Genomic DNA, 26,134 nt, shown 5'->3' with positions numbered 1-26,134 from the left:
GGGTTTTACATGATTGTATGAGGCATTATAATTTGCTCTATGCACCCCAATCCCAGAGGAAATCCCAGCCTCAACTCACTGTAGGCCATACCAATTTTGTGGCTCAGCTTTTCCCACAATGCCATTTCAGGTGAATTTACTGTTTAACTCCAGGAATTTGTGATCACAGTGAGCCATGTTCATAAAACCGTTTACCACCATGCTAAATGTACACCTTAACTCATATAATAACATGTTTAAAAATGTCACAAAGCTCCCTGTGGATGCTAATTTAAGAGTCCCTGTGTGTAGTTTAAATATTTTCTTTTGATTTCCTGACATTATGGGTTTTCATGTTTTTTTTCTTGGTTAAAAAATACTTCATGAATAAGGCCTAGCATTGTGCAACAGTTAAAAACAATCCCGTGATTCACTGGATTCAGGGAAATCATTCACTGAGGTTTGAGGTGGGTATTACACCAAATCCACAGGATGAACTCACACTTTCACCAAAGCAGGAGTAACCTTATATCTAGAGCACAACTCATTTGTCATTTGAAACACAAACCCTTGAGGCTACCCTGTTAGTTACTCAAGAGTCCTTCCTTCTCTGCTTGAAATGACTAATTTCACTAGTACTATCTATTTCTGATGCATCCTCTGATTCAAATTCTTCAGTAGAATTTTCATACAGACACTTAGCGTATGAATAACAGAATAATAAGCAAATAAATATAGGATACCAGTTTACCTCACTGTAAGAATGTTGCAAATAGTCATCTTTCACTCCTAGAATACAAAAATGCTAATTGTAAGATCATAATCTTTGGAACGAAATTAGATGCAGCTGCAATTAAGATGCAATTAAATATCTTTAAATGTCTTCAATTGAGACATTTGTCTTCATAATCTAATGATTTATAATACAATAAATTGCATATTTCACAAAAAAAGAGCTCTCTTCTTGAAGCGTGAATAACTCCTTTTCTTTTTTTTTTATTTTGTCAGTACACTGACCCTTTGGTCAGCTATAATGCTGCCTGGATAGCCCAGGGTGTTTCTGCACTCAGTCTTGGTTCCAGTGATGTAACCCCCAGCCACCCAGGAAAAATGCTTGTATCATGGGAATGAAGAGGAGGTCTGTTCTCAGCTGGCATGAGGGAGTGAGAGGAGGCAACATTTCTGTGACCCAAGAGCAATGAGGACTTTACCCTAGGGTTCTTTAGGAAACAAACTGCAGGAAGAAAAGGCTCCATGTCACTGCCAGCAGTGCAATAAACTGACTGAAAATCTACATATTTCAAGGGTGTCCTCAAAAACTCTTTTTCAAAGGGTGTCTGCTGTTACCCCAGGGTCTGGCTTTTCAACATGTCCATCCATTCATTTTCTAACCACTTCTTCCTAGGGTCATGGTGTTGCTTGGGCATCTCCTGGCAAGCACATGGAAGCAAAGCAGGGCACACCCTGGAAAAGACAGGATGCCAGTCCATTGCAGGGCAGACAGACAGGCACACACTAACACAAGGACCAAATTTGCTTACCTACCAATAGGGTTTTGGATTGTGGGAGGAAACTGGAGCACCCAGAGGAAACATGCAAAGTCCACTCAAATAGCACCCCAGGTCTGGAATTGACCACCTGTACTGCATGGCAGGAATGCAAGCCACTCCGCCGCTGTGCCTCCCTTACATCTATCATATGTGGAAGGGCTGATCTGTACTGTATCACCTCCTGTAACCTCCTCACTGCAGACCTGAAGTTGCGTGCAATGATATAACATGGCATTTAAAAGGGGTCCGGAGGTGCACTGCTACCTTTCAAGAAGTGGGTCGCGCATTTGTCACTTCTTTGAACATTGGGCCTGGATGAGCCACCATTTTATGATGTTTATTTAACAAAACAGAACTGTTACAGTCTGGAATTCTTTGAATTTTTCTTATTGTATGATGTGGTTTAATGTTTTCCACAATTAGAAAAGTCAATGCACAGAGTAGAATCTGGTGTGACGACTGAAATTTAAATATTTCATACTGCTCTCTGGTATTCAGTGATGCCATATGGTCACCCAGGCATTTACAGGCAAGCATTGCTGTTAGCAACAGGCGCACCTCTCCTCCAATCTGCACTGATATTCTGGTATTAGGCGGGGTTGCCAGTGACGGGTTCAAAGACAATTGACTGGAGAGTTGGTGGAGTTGGAAGAAAAGAAATCCTGAATTTTTTCATTGAATATCCCAAAGAGCTTTCTTCATGGGTACAAAAATAAGGCCTGCTGAATCTTGGAAGATATTTGAAGAAATCCATTAGAACTTGGACCCTAAATTTCTACCAGAGGTTTCACAAGAATAAAGAAGGATTTCTTTTATTTTTACAATTCTCATCACACATTTCAGTTTGATGATTTGTTCTCATACAAAAGGTTCCTAATGTTGTAATGCTGTCTGGTTCGAAGAAAGATTGGGCAGATTAGCTGCAATATAAAAGACGACTGTTGCTGAAAATTAAAGAGCTTAATATTTCAAAACAAACAATTAAAGCAGGCAATCTTATTTTAAGGGAACAGGAAGCCACGAAATTGAGGGTCAGGTAAAAGTTCAGTTTCTGACCGCTAGAAACCAGACACAATTCCCCCTACACAATAAAATTCACTGAAACTTGGAAAGCTGCAACAAGAGGATAAATACAATGTAAAACTGTAGTTCAAGTTCAGGTCAGCCAAACCCCAGTACCCATTCTTATGTCTTACTTTTGTAACATAATACTTATGTGCATATAAGTTAGATACATACTGTATATGTCATGCTGTAATCTTAATAGCATATTGTACAAAGCAAATCCATATTTGCCATAAATAATTCAGTCAAGAAAGCACAAGGGACACATCTATTCACACCCTGCAGTGAGTATTTTGTAAATCTTCCTCTGGTATAGATTACACTGACAAGTCACCTCCTGTAGTGAGCTGTGAGGGTCTGACACTTATAATGGGTGATTCCTGACCATTCATCCAGGCAGAATTGCTCTAGGTCTTTCAGTCTCTTGGGTTTCCATTTGTGAACTGCCTGAATTCAAACCGCAAATGTTTGATTGGATTGAAATTTGGAGTTTGAGATAGCAAGTCTAGAACATTTTTGTATGCCATTTGTTGATTTGGAAGTATGCTTTGGATCACTGTCATGCACTGTCATAGGATCCGTGTCCATTTTCAGCCAAGCTTAAGCTTCTTGGCAAAAAGAACCAGGTGTCTGACTAAAATCTCTTGGTATGTTTTGAAGTTCATGATCTGCCCTGTCATGACAACGGCTCCAGAACTTGTAAATACAAAGCAACCCCCAAAACATAATAGACTCCATACAATATTTCACAGTGCTCACAACTGTTTTCTCAACATGAGCTTTTGTGCCACACATAATACCAATGAGCATACTCGAACAACAAAATGTGCATTTCATCATCAAATATGGTACCAGTTGGCATTCAGATGTAATTTAGAGTCATCTTTTTCTGTGGATTGCCCTGAGAAAGGGACTCTTCTTTTCACTCCAGATAGGAATACTATGGCCAATGTCAAATTGAAGTTTTTAAAAATGGGTTTCTTGATATTGACAGTTTGTTTTGGAGATCTCCAACTTGTTGCCAATGAATTTACAGTGTCGGGAGAACCTTAGCCCATGGTGCAGGATAGACAATATATTGGTAGCCCTAAATGTCTGAATAAGAGGCACCAAGGTGGAAAGTGTTAGATTTGGGTTTTTGTGGGTTCTTAACTAACCCTCCTCCAACTTGTAAAGATCAATGACCACTTCCCTGCAGTCTTCAAAGAACTCGCTGACCTAAGCCATGATGATGGATGCTACTATTAAATCTATGTGTTTTCTGTGTTACCTCCTTTTATGCCCCAGAGAAAAAGGAAACCTTCAGGGCTTTTCTGTATAGTACAGTAGCTTCCATTGCATTTCAAAAGAAAAGAATGTGACTGTACATTTGCTTTGTTTTTACCTAAAGGAATGCTTAAATGTGAATAAATATGAACCCTATTTTTCTGGAATTTAATTTTTATGACTTTGTACAACAAATATGATTTTCCTATGTGCAATGCTTTTATAATTACAGTACAACACCAGTAGAATTTATTACATCAGACACATTATCCAATCTGTAATTCATTCTATACCTAATTTATCAGGGATTGAAATAAATTTGAAGGGCACTATCTATACCCATACACTAAGATATAGTGAAGTATTGCTAACCCTATGACCCTTAGTGGAGCATTTTCTAAAATATCTCTTTCCCAAGTCCCAGACACAACATTATGTAAAATATATAATCTTTCCTCATTGTTTAGTAAGCTTAATGCATGGAGCCAGATAATAAATGAAATGCTTTAACCAACCAAACCAGTCAGAGTACAATCTCATTTACAATGACAACCTGACTGAGAGCCGACACTACTGTTGCAGGTGAGAAGCACACACTCTGAAACACTAAAATAAATATACAGTAAACCAGCGTACAATTAATTGCCATTTTTTGCTGGGGAAAGAGAAAAAGGTGGATTTAAATTTGACATTTTAAAACATAAAATTTTTAATGTTTTAAAAACATCTGCCATGCACTGAAGTTTACCTTGGACTATACACAAAACAACCCATTTTAATTAGAGAAAATAAAAAGAAATTCCTTCATTTATCTATGGTCTCTATTTTATATATATATAGTTCCTGTAACTTCCCATGTACTTTCAAAGAGCTGAATATTATTCACCACCACCCAGTACTGACCAGGCCTGGCCCTGATGAGCTGCAGAGATCTGACGAGATTGAGCTACTGTACATGGTGGCCACACTGCACAACAAAAACACAGCAATGTCAAGATCCGTTGTCAATTGTCAATTTACCTTTTAATTAAATAGAATGCTTAAAGTGACAGGAGTGCTACAGATGTTTACATGTCAAAGTCATCTCTACTGCTGAATGATTTGGGAAAGGTCGTTTCAGGCATTTAATTAAATGCTTAGTTCAATTTTATTACTTAAAACCTCAGGTGGAGCAGAAACAGGTGACAATGTGATCCTTCAGTAGCTCTGAAACAAGTGGAATATGTTTACAGTATATGTTTATATCACATTTACTTTCTATGCCATGGTTTTGCAGCATTTGCATTGTGGTTTGATTTGGCATGATTTTGCAATGACTTCAATAAGCTTTACAATACTTTGCTTTTATCAGGCTACAGTTCCTATCTAAAGGTGATTATTGGAAAAGGGGGTGATTACAGATGAATTAATACAATCAGAATATCGTAACTGTGCTCAAAAGAATATGCTAATATAAAGTCCAAACTTACCAATAACTTGATGAGATCTTTTCAAGAAAAAAAGCCAGATTGGCTTTACAGTCTGTGTGGAAATGAGATATTGAATTAGAGTCAAGGGGAAACACAAAATTTCAGCCTGTCGAAAATTGTTTGAAATATTGCTGCTAATTTCGAAATCAGGTGAGATATGAATTGAAATCACTTCATAATGGACAGTGATAAAAACAAGAGGACTCCTCCATGTTGTTGTAGAACACTTGTTGCTATTGATACCTTTTCATGTACAAGACAGTACAAGTAATGTTTGTTGAGGTAATACTACATAGTCCAATGGAAAAATGCACCTCTGAAAGAATTCTATTAGGGAAAATAACAAAACCACAATTCCAAAACAAACCTTCAGTTACCAGACTTATCTCGGGATGGAGAAGGAGCCTTGAGTGGTTCCGCTGAAACTTCTATTAAGTGAGTTTATGCTGCTCAAGCAGAAAAGAGCACCCTTTTCAGTGCATGGCCATAAACTCTCAGGCCTCCTCTAATCCTTGACAAATGAATGGAAAGATGAGCCTCCATGAGTCACAGTTAATACAAGGGGGTATTCAGTTACCCAGAACCGGTAATTAAAAAGGGCCTTCAGCCAAGTACATGCCTTGGAAATAGAAGGATGTCTTAGGACACTAAATCCTCCAATTATGAGCTTAAAACTTCATACTACCCCAATTTCCACATTGCTTTGGGTGTTAGCCCCGTGAAGAACAAGATTCGCAAAAAGTTTATGCATTATCTTCAGCTTTTGCAGATCTATGGCTTGAAGAAGCGTCTTGTGAGGATTTTTTTCCAATAACGCATGTGTTTGGAGGTTTGCTTCTGAGAATGCCTTGACTCTATCTTGCTACCCTGCAGGAGGTCTCCTTTATTTGTATATAATTAATCAAAGTTATATGCTTACTTTGAATAGTGCTGCCCTACGTGTCTTGATCTCCTTCATAAACTAAGACAATGTATCCTCTAATTAAAATAATACAAGCCTTACAAAATAGCACGTTTCACTGTAACACTGTGTTTATAATAGAGCAAGTCTGGCACAACATACCTATGTTTTTTTGGATGATTATGACCACACAGGAATCTCAAAGTTTTTCAAGTTTGCACACTACATAAAAGTGTTTACTAATTGTCCAGGGTCATTGCTAGAACACAAACAAAGAAAACAATTCTGAAATCCACAAAGACTAAAGAGACCTTTGTTTTATTTTTACAAATTATTATTTCTTTTTTCTATACAACTTTGGCACCCATTTATTCCATTTACAGCATCAAGCAACACTGATGACAAAATTGAGCCAATGACAAAATGTTCTGCAAAATAGTTTTATACCATGTGATGTTCTACACATGATTTTGCACTTCATGAAAGGATGAAGATTGTCATAATTCTTAGGAAACTGTGTGCTAACTGCATACAGGACAGTTTTTTTCATGCTCTAGTTGGGAATTACCTTGGGAATTAGTTCATTTTCCAAAATTGTATTTTAGAGTGAAACATTTTTATTTATATATCTGTTAAAGCCAATTTTTAGCTGAAAGTGTTGCTTTGTGTCTGTGAATTCCCTAACCATGATACAGGAAAAAACTCCCAGCATTAGGATTTGTAATACTACTACACTCTATGTTTGTAAACTATATTTCCAAGAATTGCTTTTCTATAGCCTGCTATCAGTATTCTTTGCAAGTTTGTTAGAATGTTATCAAACTAATTGAGGTCTCAAATGAACAAGGTTAAGAATGAAGATACTATAAATGAGAGCTCTACCAAAGAGGTAAGGGCTGAATAGACTTTTCAGAACCCATCAATCAATACACCTCTATACATTTTATGTGATTAATGTGACCTAATGTTGCATGGAGAACAGATTCTCCTCAATGCAATTGGGTCAGTTTATAGTTTAAAGTGCTCTCCAACTCTTCTTACAGAACTTATTTTTCTCAGACAATAACAAAGTATGTGTAATGCTCCTACCTTTAAATTGCCTCACTCATATCCCCCCCCCCACACACACACAAAAAAGTATGTACTCTAATTTTATGAACCTTCATCAGCTAATTTTGTGCAGATCAATGACATTGATGACATTAGGTAAGCCTGGCTTAGAGGGAATGGAGGCAGAACAAAATAGCTCTTTCATGATAACTTAGAACAAATAACCAAAGGGCAAAGGTCGGAGGGCATGACCCCATGGGCAGCCAGGGGTTCTTTGGCCATGGCCGGTGGCTAGGAGATGAGAGGGAGCTTTGAGTCTTCAGCCACCCAGGAGAGGAGGAACAGCTGAATAAACAGCAAGGCAAAGGACTGGAGAACAAGTCAGCGCTTCTTTAAGCAAAGAGCACAAGCCTGCTTTCTTCGTGTGCCCGGACACCGGCTCGCTGGGGAGAAGGACGCAGAGTCACGCCTTGCTTCCATCTGTCCATGGAAAACCTCCAGCTTCACATAGGCAGACTCAGCCAAAGTCACAGGAAACTCCTACAATATAGCCATTTAGGATATTCCGCACAAAGAGACACAACTATAGAAAATAAATTGAAAGCATTTCAAGCTGGCTTTTTTAACAAAAATTGGGTTTACAAACCAGATTCTTTAAGAAGATGCGGCAAGCTGAGTTTACATTTATTGTTGTCTTTGTGCTACTCTGTCACTTGCTGTTTATTTATTATTTTATTTGCTTAGGATGCACATGTCCAGGGTAGAGAAAACAATAGTTGTTTTTTCAACATTGAATCCATTGAAAAGTGAATTTGTAGTTTTAACTAGCAGACTTTTTGCCTGTTCAGAAAGGAAATTCAAAGCAATGACAAAACAAACAATAACCTCATATATAAATCTGGCAGATAGCCTGGATGATCCCTACCTGGTGTCACTCAACACCTGACAGGTAAGGGGGAGTGGTTCAGACATTACAAATGATTTTCTCTTTGTGCAGTTCCTTAGCCTATATACCACTTGGTTTTTACATGAGCTTGCCAGGACTAGTATTCTTAAAGCAACAACATTTTATTGCATTTTAATAGTATGCTCTTCCAATGTTTTAAATGATCTTCATTTCATGTGCAACAGGTGAACAGAAAAGAGGCTCTGCTCACTGCCATACTCTAATTACAAAAACTGATAGATACTGTAGCAAAGCTGACCTGTTGATTAGTAATGGTAATTAGAAGATTTGCACAATAATATTATTACACTGAAAGAGTCATCCTCCTGGCTATGGCACTTTTTAAAATCTGACTTTAAGGCAATCATTTTTTTCTGTGAGAGTGCAGTGTTATGTATATAGATGGATATGATAAATCAAGCTTTCATGGTTCCATTAACTCCAGGGATTAATCTTTCCCTGAAATGTCCATGTAGAAACAGCAGGTGGAGTGCTTGCTCATTATGAAGATGTTATTCAATCAGCAAGAGACAACAGGCACTGTTCTGCTGACATTTATCTGTAGTGTTAATGGCATTTGCAGCACACTGAAAAAAACTCTCATCCCAGTGCTATTAGGAAATGCTCCACCTCATAACTTCCTCATGAAAACACTTAGCCAAACCGTAAAACACTGAAGTTTACCATCATTAACCCTTAACCTTACCACAACCCTTTCATTGCTTAATGTCCAGTGGCTTACCACTGCTGACACCCCATCAGTCATTCTCGAAAATAATGGTTTGACAGGAAATCAAAGCAGCCCTCCCCCACTCGTCTCTGAAGATTGATTCATAATCAGTTTTATACCAGTTGCTATTTTTTTTTTCTCTTTAATAAGACATTTCTAAAAATTGAAATGCGTAGAAACAAGATAATCTGGGAGGCTGTTGGAAGTGTACTGTATTTGGATAAGAATGGCTGCATATTCCACATGGGGCTGTAAAATATCCTTTCTGTGTCCAAGTATGTGCACTGAGTTCCAGTGCTGTGGAGAGAGATTTTGAAGACCTCATGAATATTGATATACTGTAAATATAATCCTGTGACTTTAGATATTTAGAAAATAAGATATAAAATACTGAAACCGACTAACACCATGGTGTAGAATAGTCAACTCTGTAGTCCATGTACTTGGAAAACAATTATTGTGGCAGACTTACTCACATGAACGTCAGTGTGCAAACGTCCCTTTTGCCATTTTCAAGAATCGGCCATAGTTACAAAATCATGGCTACCACCAGATCTGATGTGTCGAGGACTGAAGTGTATCCTTGCACATAATAAGTCTGTTTTTGAAGAAGCTGGAATGTACAGAAGTTTATTTGCTTATTTACATTATTGTGGTACAATAAAGCACAGTAAACACTATGTGAATCTTAACACAAAAAACATAATGAATTCAAGGAAACTGTGTAAGCATGGACAAAGGGGGCAATGCAAATTCAAATATCTTTAAGAGGGCCTCCAAAGAGCTCTCTTCCTGAGAGCTGTTTCAATTATGCACCAGCTTTTCAGAACAATAACTTTATAGGGTTCCTTGCTCTTTGTGAGGGGTTCAGACTGTCGTGTACTGAATTTCACAGGCCAGTATTTGAGACAGCATTGACAACTCAACACAGAACATGCCTGATCTGTAGGCACAAGACACATGCCATAAGACACATTATATTCCTGTAAAATCAAGAGTTGAAACCAAGCCAAAACAATTTCCTAGTGTAAGACATTAAGGAATACCTTAGCAGAAATCAGACAATCCCTTCACTAGAGGCAAAGTAATGCACATAAGTATAATCTCTGGGTTTTCCCCTGCTTAGTTCCACATATCTCCAGATCTGAAGAAAGAAAAAACACCTAGTTGTAAAAGGAGAATCATTTTTCAAATAGCAGTGAATATCACAGGATAGCACTGCAGAATATATTTCAAAGGAAATGGAACAATCTTGAAATTTCAAGGCAAGAACCACAACACAAATATTTTGTTTTAAGTACAGGAGGAATCAACATAGATGATAGCATGCTCGTATGACCTCCAAGACAAAACATAATGTTTTTTAGGATGTCAGACGTTGCCCACCATATTCTTATTACTCCTAAAGTTTCAGTCTGTACATCGAAGGAGTTAAATGCAAAAACCTCAATTAAATGAAGTTAATTATTTTGTTGTGTTTTAGTACATGTACTTATAGATATTGATTCTTTAAAATGTGTAAAAAGTACAGTATATAAACAGAGCACTCACCACTTAGGAACAGTGTCATCATGTGTGATTCCCTAAAATAATAAAAGAAAATATTTAATCTTTTAACAATTGTTATTTAAACTTATTTTATGCCAGCAGCCATATCACCCTGCAACTCAAAACTGGCAACACACTGAAGTTAAACAAGTGTGAGGCTTGTCAGTACCTGGATGGGAGAACTCCTGGGGAAAATTAAGGTTGCTGCTAGAAGAGGAGTTAGTGGGGCCAGCAGGGGGCACTCACCCTGCGGTCCATGTGGTTCCTAATGCCCCAGTATAGTGACAGAGACACTATACTCTAAAACAGGCGCCGTCCTTCGGATGAGATGTAAAACCGAGGTCCTGACTTTCTGTGGTCATTAAAAATCCCAGGGCGTTTCTTGAAAAGAGTAGGAGTGTAACCCCAGCTTCCCGGCCTAATTTCCCATTGGCCCTTACCAATCTTAGTCTACTAATAATCCCCATCTATGAATTGGCTTCATTACTCTGTTCTCCTCCCCAGATAGCTGGTGTGTGGTGAGAGTACTGGTACACTATGGCTGCCATCGCATCATCCAAATGGGGGTTGCATTTGGTGATGGAGGGGAGTCCTCATTACCTGAGTGGAGTGTCCAGAAAAGAGCTATATGTGTAAGCAATTATTATTATTTAAATTTGTAATGTTTCACATGCACTGTACTGTAAGGAATGTCTGGTTCAGTCAAGTATAAACCTTTCAGTGAAAACGATGAAGCTTACTTCTTTCACAAAACTTCCTACAAGAATTTAAGCAATAATAAATCATTTTTCCAGAGATACAGTATACTAAATAAACACACGAATTTCCATTAATAAGTGCTGTATTAGGGGGTGGGTGTTGTTTTGTTTTTGATTTTATTTTCATATTTCAGGGTCTGAGCTGTCTGGCTTTTCCTGGGACATCCTCAGCTGTCCTTTGTGGACCCTTGAGGTCCATACAACCCCATTTGGAAAACCATGCTCTAACACGGTGCAATAATAAAACTTTATGTGCATGCAAGTATAGTCAGCAGCCACCAACCGACATAAGCACAGCTGCCACAGTTTTACACTTCTCTAAATTCTGCAGTATCCTATCCAAGCTGACATGACACATGTTTCTTAAACAGAAGACAGAATCTAAGGATGTGGCCTTTTAGAGAACACTCACCATAAGCTGTCAGCAGCCACTTTGTCTCCAGGTGTATTGCAATGCATGTTCAATCTTTATTTCACCTGTAGCCTAGAAAACAATGGAAGAGGAATCCAGTTTCTGCAGCTATTTCCCTGTGGTTGTCCAAGCGTGAAAAAGCATTACAATGGCTGTGGTCCTCTGTCACACGTGAAAGCACTGCCCAAGCAGGTTAGGTTTCTCTAAAGAAAGCCAAACAGCTCACAGACAAAAGAGTTCATGCCTGATCATGGTGAGAGTAATACTGTTTTTCATCACTAACAATAACACAGTTTATACTAGCACTACAGAGCGCAGGAATTCTGTGAAGATCTCAGATGTTTTGTCTTCATTTTTATTTTTGCTAGTAAAATGTGAAGGAATGAGAAAATTCAATCAAATCAACCTTTTGTTACATTTCTCCTGTTTATTTAGTATAACTTAGTATTGATTACCTCCCAAGAAGTTTCAGATTCAGTGTGTTGGATTGTGTCTTGGTTATGAAAAATACACATTTTTTGCTAGGCCCACTGTGAAGTTCTGTTCGCAGAATGATGAAGGGCAAGATCTCTGTTGTCCTGGGGGTCCAAAGTCTGATGTACCCTCACCACAAACAAGGAAAATAATATAAAAAGTTTACAAAATGCCTAGAGACTATTTGACCCATAATTCTTATTTGGTTGCTATGCGCTCACTGATACAGAAAAAGGTAGACAGGTGAATTCAAACACCTACAGGTCATTATGAAAATAGTCACCTCTTGTATTCTTTGCTAATTAGACTTGCACTTGACTTCAATTCATATGCTTTGGGCTTGTGTTTTGGCTGTACAGTTCATATTTGATTAATGTGTTTTTAGATGTACAATTCAATTCAATTCAATTCAATTCAATTCAAGGTGCTTTATTAGCATGACCGATGGGTACAATCAGTGTTGCCAAAGCAAATAAAAATAATAAAATTAACATAGAACAAAACAAAAAATAGAAGTAAAATAAAATCTACAGACATGTTACAGACATTTACAACAAAGACATATTATATAATATTGACATATACTGTAGGCGGCTGGAGCATTATTGGGAGACGGACTCACTGTTCCTCAGGCTGTGACAGGAGATCACATACTGGGCTGCCAGATCAACTGAGTTCCCTCCTCCCTCTCCCAGTAGGATTGGGACCTGTTGTGGTTTTGGCAGGTGTGGGAACTCTGGGATTAGATTTCTGAATTTCGGGAAGAATGTTTCTCTAATCCCAGAGTATCTGTCACAGTGCAGTAGGAAGTGCACCTCTATCTCTATTTCTCCCTGCTGGCAGTGGGAGCACAGCCTGTCCTCTCTGGGCAGCCAGGTCTGCCTGTGTCGCCCAGTTTCTATGGCCAGGTTGTGGTCACTGAGCCTGTACTTCGTCAGGGTCTGTTTCTGTTTGTTATTTTTTATTTTGGTCAAATATTCAGCTAGTGTGTATTGTCTGTTTAAGGTTCTGTAGCATTCCAGTTTATGTTGTGTTTGTGTGTGTGTGTCCCAGTGTGTGAGATATTGCTGTTTGATCTGTGCTGTGATGTGGTTGAGTCTGGGTTGTGGTGCTCTAGCAGTGCTGTCCTGAGGCTGGTTAGTGTTGGTGTGGCTCAGGTCGGTGAGCCTCAGGACCAGCTGGCTCAGGGGGCTCTGTTTTGGGCTCAGCTCTTGGCTCAGCAGGGCTTTGTGGTGGTAGGAATTTTGGTCACTGTTTTTTAGGTGTAGCCAATACTTTAATATTCTTTTCTGTATGTTTATCAATAGTGGGTACTGGCCTAATTCGGCCCTGCACCCGTTGTTAGGAGTTTTTCTCTGCACACGGAGGATGATTCTACAGATCTCCATGTGCAGAGTTTCTGTGGGGTGTTTGTCCCATTGGGTGTAATCCTGGTCTGTGAGGGGACCCCACACTTCACTGCCGTATAGGGCAATGGATTGGATTACACTTTCAAATATTTGGAGCCAGATTCTTGTTGGTGGGTTGATGTTGAAGAGCCTCCTTCTTATTGCGTAGAAAGCCCTGAGTGCCTTCTCCCTCAGTGCCTTCACTGCCAGGTCAAAACTCCCAGAAGAGCTGATGGTGAGACCGAGATATGTGTAGCTGGATGTGTGCTCCAATGTGTTGTTGTTCAGTGTGAATTTGTACCTGTTTCCCTGAGGTCTGGCTTTCTTCTGGAAAACCATAACTCTGGTCTTGTCCAGATTGACTGTCAGTGCCCAGGTCTGACAGTACTGCTCCAGCAGTGCCAGGTTCTGCTGCAGCCCCTTGTCTGTGGGCGATAGCAGGACCAGGTCATCTGCGTAGAGCAGGAACTTGATTTCTGTGTCGTGTAGTGTAAGACCAGGAGCTGCAGACTGCTCCAACATTCCTGCTAATTCATTGATATAGATATTGAACAGTGTTTGGCTCAGGCTGCAGCCCTGTCTCACCCCACGGCCTTGGGTGAAGAATTTAGTCCTTTTGTTTCCAATTTTCACTGCACATTTGCTCTCTGAATACATTGATTTAATTATGTCGTACACTTTGCCCCCTATGCCACTTTGGAGTAGTTTATAAAACAATCTCTCATGCCAAATCGAGTCAAATGCTTTTTTGAAATCGACAAAGCAGGCAAAAATTTTTCCTTTGTGTTTTTGGTGGACGTGTTTGTCTATCAGTGTGTGTAGGGTGTAAATGTGATCAGATGTGCGGTGATCTGGCAAGAAGCCAATCTGACTTTTACTCAGGACATTGTGTTCGGTAAGGAAGGCCAGTATTCGTGTGTTCAGGATACTGCAGAATACCTTCCCCAGGTTACTGTTCACACAGATGCCCCGGTAGTTGTTGGGATCGAGTTTATCTCCACACTTATAGATGGGCGTGATCAGTCCTTGGTTCCAGGCCTCGGGGAAACATCCAGCTGTCATGATGAGATTGAGGAGTTTGAGCAGGGCTTGTTGCAACTTTGGGCTGCTGTGTCTCAGCATCTCATTTATGATACCATCATGGCCACAGGCTTTGCGTGGTCTGAGGGCCTGGAGTTTGTCCAGTAGCTCCTGCTCAGTGATTGGGGAGTCTAAGGGGTTTTGGTTGTCTTTGATAGCCAATTCCAAAATTTTGAGTTTTTCATAAATGGTGTTTTGGTCTGATTGATTTGTATTTGGGAGCTTTTCATAGAGATTTTCAAAGTATGTTTGCCAGATTGTTCCATTTTGGATGGCCAATTCTTCTGGTTTTGATTTGTTTAAGTTGTTCCACTTCTCCCAGAAACAGTTCTGATTTAGTGACTCCTCAATTTCTGCAAGTTGTTTGTCTATGTATGTGTTTCTTTTCTTTTTCAGCGTGTGTTTGTAAAGTTTTACCATGTCACAGTACCTGAGTCGCAGATCTGTGTTGTGTGGTTGTCTGTGTTTTTCATTTGAGACTTTTCGTAGTGCATTTCTGATGTTTTTGCACTCCGTATCAAACCACTTTTCTTTTGCTTTTGTTTTTTGGTAGTTTTTTGATGTAGTTGTTTTTAGCTTAGATTTTGATGCTAGTTTGTGGAATAGGTGATTTAGTTTTTGTGTGGCCAAGTTTATGCCTAATTTGTTGGTTTGATACGGAGTGTTTAGGAATGTGTCCATCAGTGTCTTAATTTCGTCATGGCCCAGTGCAGTTTGGTATCTGTCTAGGCTGTCTGTGTCCCATCTGTATGCCTGGTTGAGGTCATACAGCTGGCTGGGCTGTGTCAGTGTGTCTCTGTGCTGGTGTGCTCTCTTCATGTAGAGTGTGATCTGGCTGTGGTCGGAGAGGGGAGTTTGTGGCCTGACAGTGAAGGCACTGATACAGGAGGGGTCCAGGTCGGTGATGGCGTAGTCCACCACACTGCTGCCCAGAGCTGAGCTGTAGGTGAACCTGCCTAGAGAGTCCCCTCTAGTCTAAACAGATGTACAAGCTGTTTAAGGTCATCAGCACAGCAAGTTAAGTTTTTGCACCTACAGTATGAAGAGATGATTCCCTTGTTGAACGTGTGTCCGATTTATAAGAAAGTATGATGCCCTTTTGAGGAGCTGATTTTTTTCAGGAGAGAGGCAGAGAAACATGTTAAGACTACCAGGATAACATGCTTTCCAGTTTTTTCTAGAACAAATCTTACAGTACATATCTGCAGGGGCATTCTGCTTTATTGTCATGTAACAGCAAGTTAAGGTTGTGTAGAGTAGCCATAGAGCTCAGTGTACACCAGGACACTTTGGAATAAGAGAAGATGTATTTAAAATTGCTCTGAAATAGTATCACAGTACACTTTCAGAAAAACGGCGACAGAATTGTCTGCTTTGTAAGTGCAGGACCTTAAAGAAACATCCAGTTAGCAATCAACCCATAGAAAGAGAGTCTTGGAGGTTTTTGCCAGCCTCCAACTATAAACTGCTGTCTTGTACTAGACCTCATTACTCGTACATTACATAAGGGCAAAAAGACAGGTGAAGGCAAGGACCGATCAAACAACTGTTTAACATTAACCTTGTTTACTTTGAGGCTCAAATCAAGTGCATTAGTCACCACCTGTCTGCACATTGGCAGTACAGTACATGTGTAGGAATATCAGGCTCAGCCAATTACCAGCCCTTCAGCAAAAAGGTAGTTTAAAATACAAGAATAACAACTGAGCTGAATATCTGATACAACTCACAACGTGTTTATGTGTGCGTCACTGAAAGGACTTGGCAATAAGTAACACTAGGATTGCACAGTCTCATTTTCTCTGCCACTTCGCTTCCTTTTCTGTTAAATACTGCAAACAAAGCACCATTAAGATTCTAGGACTGATTCTGGCATTTAGCTGCAGGTCAGTACTTCCTATTATACAGTATACTGTATGGTATAAATATAGATTATTTTCATATTTTAAAGTTTGATATGTAATTTCAGAATGTATACAGGTTGGTTTTAAATTACATACAAAAATTGTTCGTGCATGAAAGGCCTTGCATTTTTTTTTCATGTTCATTATTGTTGGTTATTAATCCATTCCTGAGTGTGCTTTTCATGTATGCATGTTTTGTGCACATTCCTTTTCCTGTTCAAGTTTAGGAAACCTGTGGGCATCAGTCTCTCAGGTCTGGACCAAGAAGCAATAAGAGACACAAAAGAAGAACAAGGCAAATGTGATACTCAGATTAATGGTAAAGAAAGCAGCACAAAATCACAAGTGGCTAAGAATACACTTCACACTGGCTTAGTTAGACAGCCACCAGGATACTACGTATCATTTTCAATGCTGTTTTGTAAACAGATATATGTCAAAGGGTACAATAACTGTAGCCCACCTGGGATTTGAACCCATAAACTTTGTGTTAGTGCAGAACATTAGTTTAATTAATTTCAATGCGCAAATTCCATGAAAAATCCAATGAATACATACAATATTTGAATAAACATGTGTGCATGGAATTACCCCAAATTAAAAAGTATATTGCACTGTACTTATCATTCATACTGATCTCATGATCATAAATACAAATTGATTGACTGTAAAACAAAAAGTAACAGTTTTGACTGTGCTGTCCCAATACTTGTGAAAGGCACTGTGCAATTATTGTAGGTATAAAACCTAGCAATGAAGCAAGACACAGTGTACATCATTGGAAATTAGGAGTAGAGGCATTTTCTTTAGCAGCACAGTGACACAGTGGTTAGTATTACAGGTTTGCTGGGCTTGGACCAAGGACTCAATTACTGTGGTGCTCTCTGTGTGAAGTTAATATGTTCTCCCTGTGTTTCCTTTCACAGGCCAAGATATACTGGTGGGTTAATTGGCTTCTGGAGAAAAGTGTCCCACACAAAACCTGGTTTGAGTGCGGTATGAGTGTCTTGGCTCTCCCAGAACCTGTGTTGTGAAAAAGCAATTAGAAAATGGATTGATGGATTTTCTGTTTTTGTAACTGAATCTTGCTTTAAGAAATGGTGGGACGGGACTGATAATCTACTAAAAACCATTTTAGATTGGTGAGTCAATCCGGGCTCTTCTCAGCTTGTAACCTGTCCTATGAGAACTGAGGGAAAAAGGTGGTAAAGAATTTCAAGAGACTCAGTGTGACAGTAGCTTGAAAATATTTATTGCCAGAACACACAAAAACTGAATGAGTCAGAGCACATCATAGGAGGAAATGAAATAACTGGAAGTTTAGGATACACACCCCACTTCTAAAACGCAAAGTTCCATAAACATTTATACTTTTTTTTTCAAAGACTGACTCATTCACATAGAAATGACAGAAACGTCCTCGTGTTTCTTGCTGCATGCTTCTTATTGCAACACATCTGCCTTAAAACACTGAAACAGGAATCCCTAAATTAATGACTTGCAGAATAAGACTGAGGAATTAAATATAATTCACTGAAGAAATAAACATTGAACCTCTTTCCCAGTAACATTTGTGGCTAGCCCAGAAAATTTATAGATAACTTCCTCTTCTTCTTCAATGCAGCAGACCTTATAGAATGGATTAATTGAATATTAACTGCCAAAATGTAATCATAATAATGATCTTTTTGTACTGTGTCTTCCAAAACTCAAACCGCAGGCACTTTTTTTAAAGAAAAGTAGAAAACCACTAGATAAACCATAATAGTATAAACAGTATCTTCTTTTAGATTTACAGGTGTCTGAAATCATAACAACTGCCTGGACTGCAATAACTGCACAAAGTTATCTTTTCAATAAAAATTATATTCATCATGAATATTTTACATTGGAACATACTGTAGCACTCAGACAGGTAATCTACATGAGGAAACCGTATATAAAATTTATGAATTTGGCTGTTAACAGTTCACCAATACATTAAAATAAACAGAGATCTCATCACTGCTGCAAAAGCAACAGACAACATTTTCTGTTTTAATTTAAAATAAAGTCCAAATTACATGACTAAATTTACCTTGGTTACCTACAGTACATGTTGTACTCAGCCTGTAAATTAAAGTTTTTAAGTAGATAGAACATATTTTGTTTCAGTAACAAAGAGGATTGAACCACATAATTAAAAATCAATCCCAATAAATCACAAGACTACATGATGAATTCACAGTGAACAAAAACACATGGGAGAACTTCATCCATTCTGTTTCACACTATGTAAATTACTTTTCAGTTTTTGAAGTGCTTTAAATAAACAGAAGAATGACTTGGCATTTGAATGAATGTTATGCTGAAAGTGCCCAAAGTGAAAATACAGAGGTGAAAGAGATTATCACTGTCATAGTGATATGGAATCCCATGTTTTCCTGAAAGAAAAGAAGATGTTGAGGAAGAAATAGGTGAATGAGGAGAATCATCCCTTACCTACAACTGTACAGTACATGCCATTATGTGCCAGCAGCCATATCACCCTGCAACTCACAACTGGCAACCCACTGAAGCTAAGCAGGTGTGAGCCTGGTCAGTACCTGGATGGGAGACCTCCTGGGAAAAACTAAGGTTGCTGCTGGAAGTGGTGTTAGTGGGGGCAGCAGGGCGTCCTCACCCTGTGGTCCACGTGGGTCCTAATGCCCCAGTATTGTGACGGAGACACTATACTGAAAACAGGTGCCGTCCTTTGGATGAGACGGAAAACCGAGGTCCTGACTCTCTGTGGTCATTAAAAATCCCAGGGCATTTCTTGAAAAGAGTAGGGGTGTAACCCCAGCGTCCTGGCCACATTTCCCATGAATTGGCTTCATTACTCTCTGCTCTCCTCCCCACTGATGGCTGATGTGTGGTGTGCGTTCTGGCGCACTATGGCTGCCGTCGCATCATCCAGGTGGTTGCTGCACATTGGTGGTGGTGGAGGGGAGACCCCATTACCTGTAAAGCGCTTTGAGTGGAGTGTCCAGAAAAGCGCTATATAAGTGTAAGCAATTATTATTAATATTATTATTTCACAACACACTTTTAAAAAATCAATACTGATTGTCCCTGTCCTTTAAGAATACAAAATTCATGCACTCCCTGCAGTCAGGAGTATGTGGCTTTCCAACATTTTCCATTTATGGGCTCTCATCCAGCAGGGGAAAAAAAAAACACTGGCCAATTAAATATTTGTGGTATTCCTTTTAAGTAAAGAATTAAATGTTTATTAAGTGAATATACTTGTACTCTCTCACTCCTGAAAACTGAAATGCCTGCAAACGCTCCAGGGAGGCCATAATGTTTACTCGCTTTTTTCAACAGCATTATTTTGTCCTTAATTAAATTCCCAGCTGATTAGAAACAGGAAACCATTGCACTATCTGTTTATGAGCTACTGTTGGGACTGTCTATTTTATATACACATCAATTGTGTAGGAAGGCGTGGTTATTAAGGGAACGTGGCCAAGTGACGGACACAGCACACACGTCCTGTGGGCATGTTTTGCTTTGACCTCATTAAAAAAAACAATAATTTGCTCAGCCCTGTGTTTGCAATTCAATTTACTCATTAATGTAGGATGTTGCTGAGGTCTATAGGTAACTTAAATAAATATTACTGTATGTCATGACAGTGGTTTGTACAGTACTATTTACAACTGTTTACAACTGTTTTTGTATAATATATGCCAGGGATTTGTGCAATATACTGTATTTATATTTAAAATGTGCAATCCAACATTTTGTGTACTGTTCTGTTTTGTTCTTTGTGAATGGTCAGTGGAGCAAGAAGACAAGGCCACCAAAGAACGTGGTGGCTCGATGCCATCAAAACGGACACTGGCTTAGGCATAGAACAGCTGAAAGGGAAAGTCCAAGACCGGAAAGCGTGGCGAGAGATGGCCTATAGAATTGCCGAGAGTCGGATCTGACTGACCGGATAACATCATCATCATCATATTCTGGACTGTGAGCAACTCCACTTAGTGCACTTCTCACTGATTGGATTGCATGTATTGTATTCTTGTATTATTGTATCATTTCGTTGCTGTGTTGACTGTGGTAAGCTGCTGTTGCACAGCAATTTCCCTCACGGGATCAATAAAGTATCTATCTATTTGCCATAGGGTTATAACTTGTTTTATAACCACTGAGTTATAATACAAAAGAATACACTTTCATACATCTGACAAAAAGGGGCTTGCAATATTTTGCAATAATTAATGACATTAGTAAGTTAGAAAATAACATTTCCATGTAGTATGTAGCATTTCTTTGTATTAATCATGCATACTGTACATCAGTGCTCAGATTATTATTATTGAAAACACTGTTGATCATTACAGATAAAGTAAGTGTACTTTAGAATGTCTTTACTGCTGCTTTGTTGGGCATTAAATATGGCTGCTTCAGAGCAGGAGGTTGTGCATTTCTGGCTCATCCCAGATGCAGAGATGGAGTTTCTTAGGCTTCCGTTACATTTTGAAAAGGACATTTTTACATAAACATACTGGAAAGCTGAAAGGTTTTCGGAAGTGATCTTGGCAAACCTTACTCCTTTCTCTAATAATATGTGCATTATGAGTAATCCCGTCTAATATATCATCAATTCCTACCAAAACTACATGCTTTGAAATATCTCATTAGAAATAGTCAAAACAAAAATTATAAAGCAAGAACAATCTTAGTTTTTTTATGTTTTTTTTTTCCAGTACAGCTTCAACTCTTGGAGTTTTTCATTGCTTCGTATTGTTAATAACTGGGTAATTATCACCTGGTCACAATTTAAATACGATCTAACCAAAACACATAAACATCCATTTTTATGCAGTTTGTGACTGTTTTTTAGAAGAGATTAGAAAGTATTAAGTGTCTTAAAAAACCTATGTTCCCATGACAGTATTCAGTACACAGTTTTCTGGACAGCTTTCTTTTCAGACAATGTACAGTACCACTAAAAAAAAAATAATTGAAATGTTATTGTTCTCAGACATCCATGACCTGATCAAGATACAGATATGATTTAATAATGTAAATTTCAAGTCAGAAACACACTGAAAATGGTAAACTTAAGTACACCAAATATGTGTTTTTGTGGTTTGATTCATGGCACAATTGCACATGTAAAATTAAATGAAGGTTTTGCCAAATGTGATTTCATAAGGCAAAATATGATTTCTCATGCTTCGCTTTGTATTGGCAAACCACTCTCTCAGAGGCTAAGGACTCTTCTCATTAACAGCTTCACGGAACCCAGAGGAGGAAGATATTCCTCCCTGGCTTGTAAAAAAAAAACATCTTGGCTCATAAAACCTGACAAGTCGAAGCTGCAGCAGAGCTTGTCGTCATGTTGTGGCCGGTAATTCATCCCCGGCCCCTGCAGGAATGTGCTTGGCGTTTCACAAGCCCCGAGAATCACATTTTCCACGACGAAACCAGATGGTCCTCCATCCCTCCGATCCGTGTTTTGATTGGGACCATAAAACATGCAGGTGGCTCTGGCTGAAGGCGCTGGAAGAATGACAGCGCTTAGAGACAACAGCGGAAACACCATGCTCTTCAACAACATCCCCTCCCTCCTGCCCTCCCTCCAGACATCTATCAGCTCAACTCCAAAACAGAGTGCACCCTCCCTCCACAACATTCCTAACGAGCAGGATAAGATTTACATTTCATACTGTCCAGCACAAACCAGTAAAAGGCATTAATTGGTTCTATGGTTTTTCCATCACTTGCGTTAAGATCCTCCACCTGTACAATGCATTGAGAATAACAATGGTACTTGTGCTTTATTATAATGAGGTTTGAAGAGGCCATGGCCACCAAAAACAATTGAGAATCCATGAGTGTTTTGTTTCTTGGGAGAAACTTCTTAAATTAACCAAATACTGCAACCCTCATCAGACTTTAAGCATTATAATACCTACTTCTTCGATGTACTGTTTTCAACTTTCTTGTCATAGAATTTTGAAGTATATTTACAGGACAGAAGAAAATGCATATGAAGTGTTAAACCTGTAGCTGTGGATATAAACATTTGTAGATGCAGATTAGAAACAACAAGGGAAAGGTAAACAAAACTTTTTTCTGTCACCAGCTTCCTTTCAAACTAAACACCTTTCAAACAAAAGATATTGAAACTTCTCACTGCAGAATCACTTCACAATTCTAGAAGATCACAGTAAGAATTGACCGCCCCCCACAATCTTGAATTGAGGATGTTGTTTCAAAAGGGGTGAAAAAAAAACTAAAAGAAAACAACCACATACTCTGTAGATGATAAATGATCCCATTACAGAAAGATGAGTCATGTCATAATACCTAGGCAAGGCTATTTAAAGAAAACAGTGGAACACTAGCTTAAGTCTTCATGCTGCAAGGCGAAATGGTACATGTTTGTTTTAGATGAATCAAGTTTGAAACGCCAACCAGAATAGCTAGTGTCTTTCTGAGTTAACCTTTTTGAAAAAGAATAATTTCTGGTGACAGTAGAGGGACCAAAATCCCGCCCTTGTGATTTTACTGGCAAACACACTATGTTCCCTGTTGCTGATGTCTGACAGCTCCCTGACTACATTGAACAGGCACAGTTCACCTGGAAGATGGCCAGGTCAAATCATGAGCTCAACTTGCCATTCTCCAAAAAAATCAAGATGAGAAAAGTACAGTACCCAGAAACCATGACCTGACTGATTTTAAAAAAGGACAAAAAATTCAAGGATTTCACATTTCTCTGTTGGACAAATTATACTGTGCTTCATTAGAGAGCTAAATATTTAGAAACATACTGGAGCTGTAGCAATTCATTACAAATGGAAGTTACTAACTGAAATTCTTGAGGGATGATGACAAGCAAGCCATGTTTGTCCCAGGTGTTTTAAATCATAGTCATTCCGTACGTCATTTCTCAAAGCTATTCATATCATATTCCGATCCTCCACATTTCAAATTTCAAAAGAAATGGTAAAAAATGAATGGATAGATATTAGATAGAGTAACTAATTTCCTTACCCATAGCCACAAATATGCATTCCTATAATGCAAAGAAAATACAGACAAGCTTTAAAATATTGTTCATCCTTTCTCAGGGTTAAATGAAGGGAATGTTCACTGCATTTAATCAGTTTGCAAAATGCGTCTCAGATATATTTAAACATAAGAGCAGTGACAAATGAGAGGAAACCATTCAACCCACACAAAGCTAATTTCTTTCAGTAAATAATAAACCCAAGGATTTCAACCACCTATTTCTTAAATGATGCCAGGAAAACATAATCCACAACATGACTGGGTAGCTTGCTCCATACTCTCACAATCCTCAGTAAAGAGTGCTTCCTTTTTAAATGTTCTTCCATATGGTTTCCACTTGTGTTATCTGGTTCATGTTTTACTGTTGGTTCCGAAGAAGTCCATAGAATTGACTTTGTCAATGTCTCTGAGGTTTTATATGATTCAGTTGGGTTCTCTTGTAGTGTTCTTTGTTTAAGACTAAGAAGATGGAATTATTTGAGTCTCTCGAATTAATACATTACTGTAAGTGCAATAATGTGTCTGGTGGATCTTCTCTGAACTCATCCCAGAACAGCATTAGTTTCTTGTACTGTAGCTTGGTAACTAAAACTGTACATAACATTCTAAAAGACATCTAAAACAAACTATTCCTTGATTTGATATCTACACATTTAAAAAAATATCCTAACATTCTGTTTGCCTTTTTATTGTTTCACCACATTGCCAGGATGATGGAAAGTACATCTCAGTATATACAGTATCTCTACTGTATATTCAGAAAAGTAGTCTATTCAAGCTTAATGTTTTTAATTTCATATTTTTAGTATGTTTTTGCTACCTGCAAGTAGTTATCTATATTTAATGCCATCAGCCAGGTGAATGCCCAGTTCTGAATTTTGATTTTCTCTTGCAGCTTCTATATTGTTTTATAATCTTTGTTTAGGAAAATCTGAAAAGTTATTTATATATTTATATTTACAAACTATAGCAGAATCTAGTTCATTGATAATTGTTAATTGGGAAGAGCAGTGCTCCTATTACAGATCCCTGTGGTATTCCCTCTCTTCTATCTCTACCTGTCACGACAGAACACTACATGCAGCTACATGAATCCACTAATGCTGTATTCACAACCATCCCACTCCAGTAGCTGTGTTTCCGTCAATCCAATTGTCACGAAGCGTCTTTCAGGACCCTATGCAGATGGCATAATCTGGAGGGGAGTGAGAAACACGGGGAAAAAAGGACTGGAAGGGGCTGGAAGAGGTACAGGGGGGCATGTCCAAGGTGCGCCAGTGCTCGGGGAGGCATGGTCCAAGGCATACAAGTCTGAGGGGTGTTCGTAGGAGATCCAGGGAATGCAAATTAGTATATATCTTACTAATTTTTTTTTTTATGTAATGGAATCAGAAATTCAATATTCAAAAAAATAAAATCAGAGGAGCAGGGGGTAATTGTGCTCTGAAAATCATATTAAACTGGGGTTTTTACTCAAATAATGCATATTTAATTAATGAAACCAGTCAGGTCAGTGAAAAGCTTATTAAAATGTAACGAACATTTGGGCTGTTTGTTTAGCCAGATAGAAGGAAGCTGGTCAGGGATCACTGGGCTAAAAAGTGAAAGGCCCATTGAAGTTACAAACAATGCCAAAAAATCAAAATGTTTCAGAGATGTTTTACCATCACATGACAAGCCCAATGGCCCTGCATTCTCTTATGTGGAGAAGCTGCAAAGTCTTAGATATCCACGGCAGTTTGAATCAGTTCACAGGAAGAAAACCAGCGCGGGTTTGGTTTTGCTTTCTGTCCATGACGAATTTGATCAGAATCACATGGTGATGTACTCACACTCACTCACTCATATGACTCAGCAGCACTGCAACACTGACCCAGCCAAAGGTGACAGTAACAGGAAGTTCAGGAAGGAAATGAGCCAAGGATTTGATTTCCCTGTTAAACATCATGTAGCCAGGTTGTGCCTGTTTAACTGTTTTCTTTCATTAAATATGCATTATTTGAGTAAAAACCCCAGTATAATATGGTTTTCAGAGCACAATTACCCCCTACTCCTCTGATTATATATTTTTTTTGAATATTGAATTTCTGATTCCATTACATAAAAAATAAATTAGTAAAATATATAAAACGTTCAAAACAGGAAATGTTTCAAAACCATGAAATGTTATTCCAGGTGTCACTTAAAAACTAATTGTACTAACAAAATTAAATTTAAATGTAATTGCATTTCTGCCTCTAATACTTACTGAAGGTAGATATTATGATATGATTTTCATGGTGATATAATCATTACTCAATATTAATATATGTATTTGGAAATTATTCTCTTCCTGAAGCTATTATTCAAACACATCTCCTATTTTTTTACACTGACACCTCTTCTGGAAATTCCAGACTTCACCTTATTATTCTTGAATAGTGTGGCAGGAAGAGTCACTACTTTTAATGAGCAAAGCATTACAGTATCTGTCAGCAGTTACTGTAAATGGCTGAGAGGCACGGCAATACAACCATATGGCAATGAGCCATAAGGAACATACATCACTACCTATATAAAGC

At 38.5% G+C, this 26,134-nt stretch overlaps 2 long non-coding RNA genes across 2 annotated transcripts; one reads left to right on the top strand and one right to left on the bottom strand.

The window, feature by feature from the left end:
- Nucleotides 1-6,481: 6,481 nt before the first annotated feature.
- Nucleotides 6,482-11,917, bottom strand: LOC148653587 (uncharacterized). Its single transcript, XR_015941711.1, has 4 exons — nt 11,675-11,917; nt 10,508-10,539; nt 9,433-10,100; nt 6,482-7,820 (listed from the first exon to the last, which is right to left on the bottom strand). It is a non-coding gene; the product is annotated as an uncharacterized LOC148653587 (long non-coding RNA).
- Nucleotides 11,918-16,377: 4,460 nt separating this feature from the next.
- On the top strand, nt 16,378-20,658 carry LOC148653586 (uncharacterized). Its single transcript, XR_015941710.1, has 3 exons — nt 16,378-16,502; nt 16,743-19,212; nt 20,455-20,658. It is a non-coding gene; the product is annotated as an uncharacterized LOC148653586 (long non-coding RNA).
- Nucleotides 20,659-26,134: the final 5,476 nt, after the last annotated feature.

This window comes from Lepisosteus platostomus, chromosome 10 (genome assembly GCF_059453375.1).
Source record: "Lepisosteus platostomus isolate fLepPlt1 chromosome 10, fLepPlt1.hap1, whole genome shotgun sequence".
Taxonomy (NCBI): Eukaryota; Metazoa; Chordata; class Actinopteri; order Semionotiformes; family Lepisosteidae; genus Lepisosteus; species Lepisosteus platostomus.
Note: the sequence above shows the minus strand (reverse complement) of the source record. Positions and strands in the feature narration are given on the sequence as shown.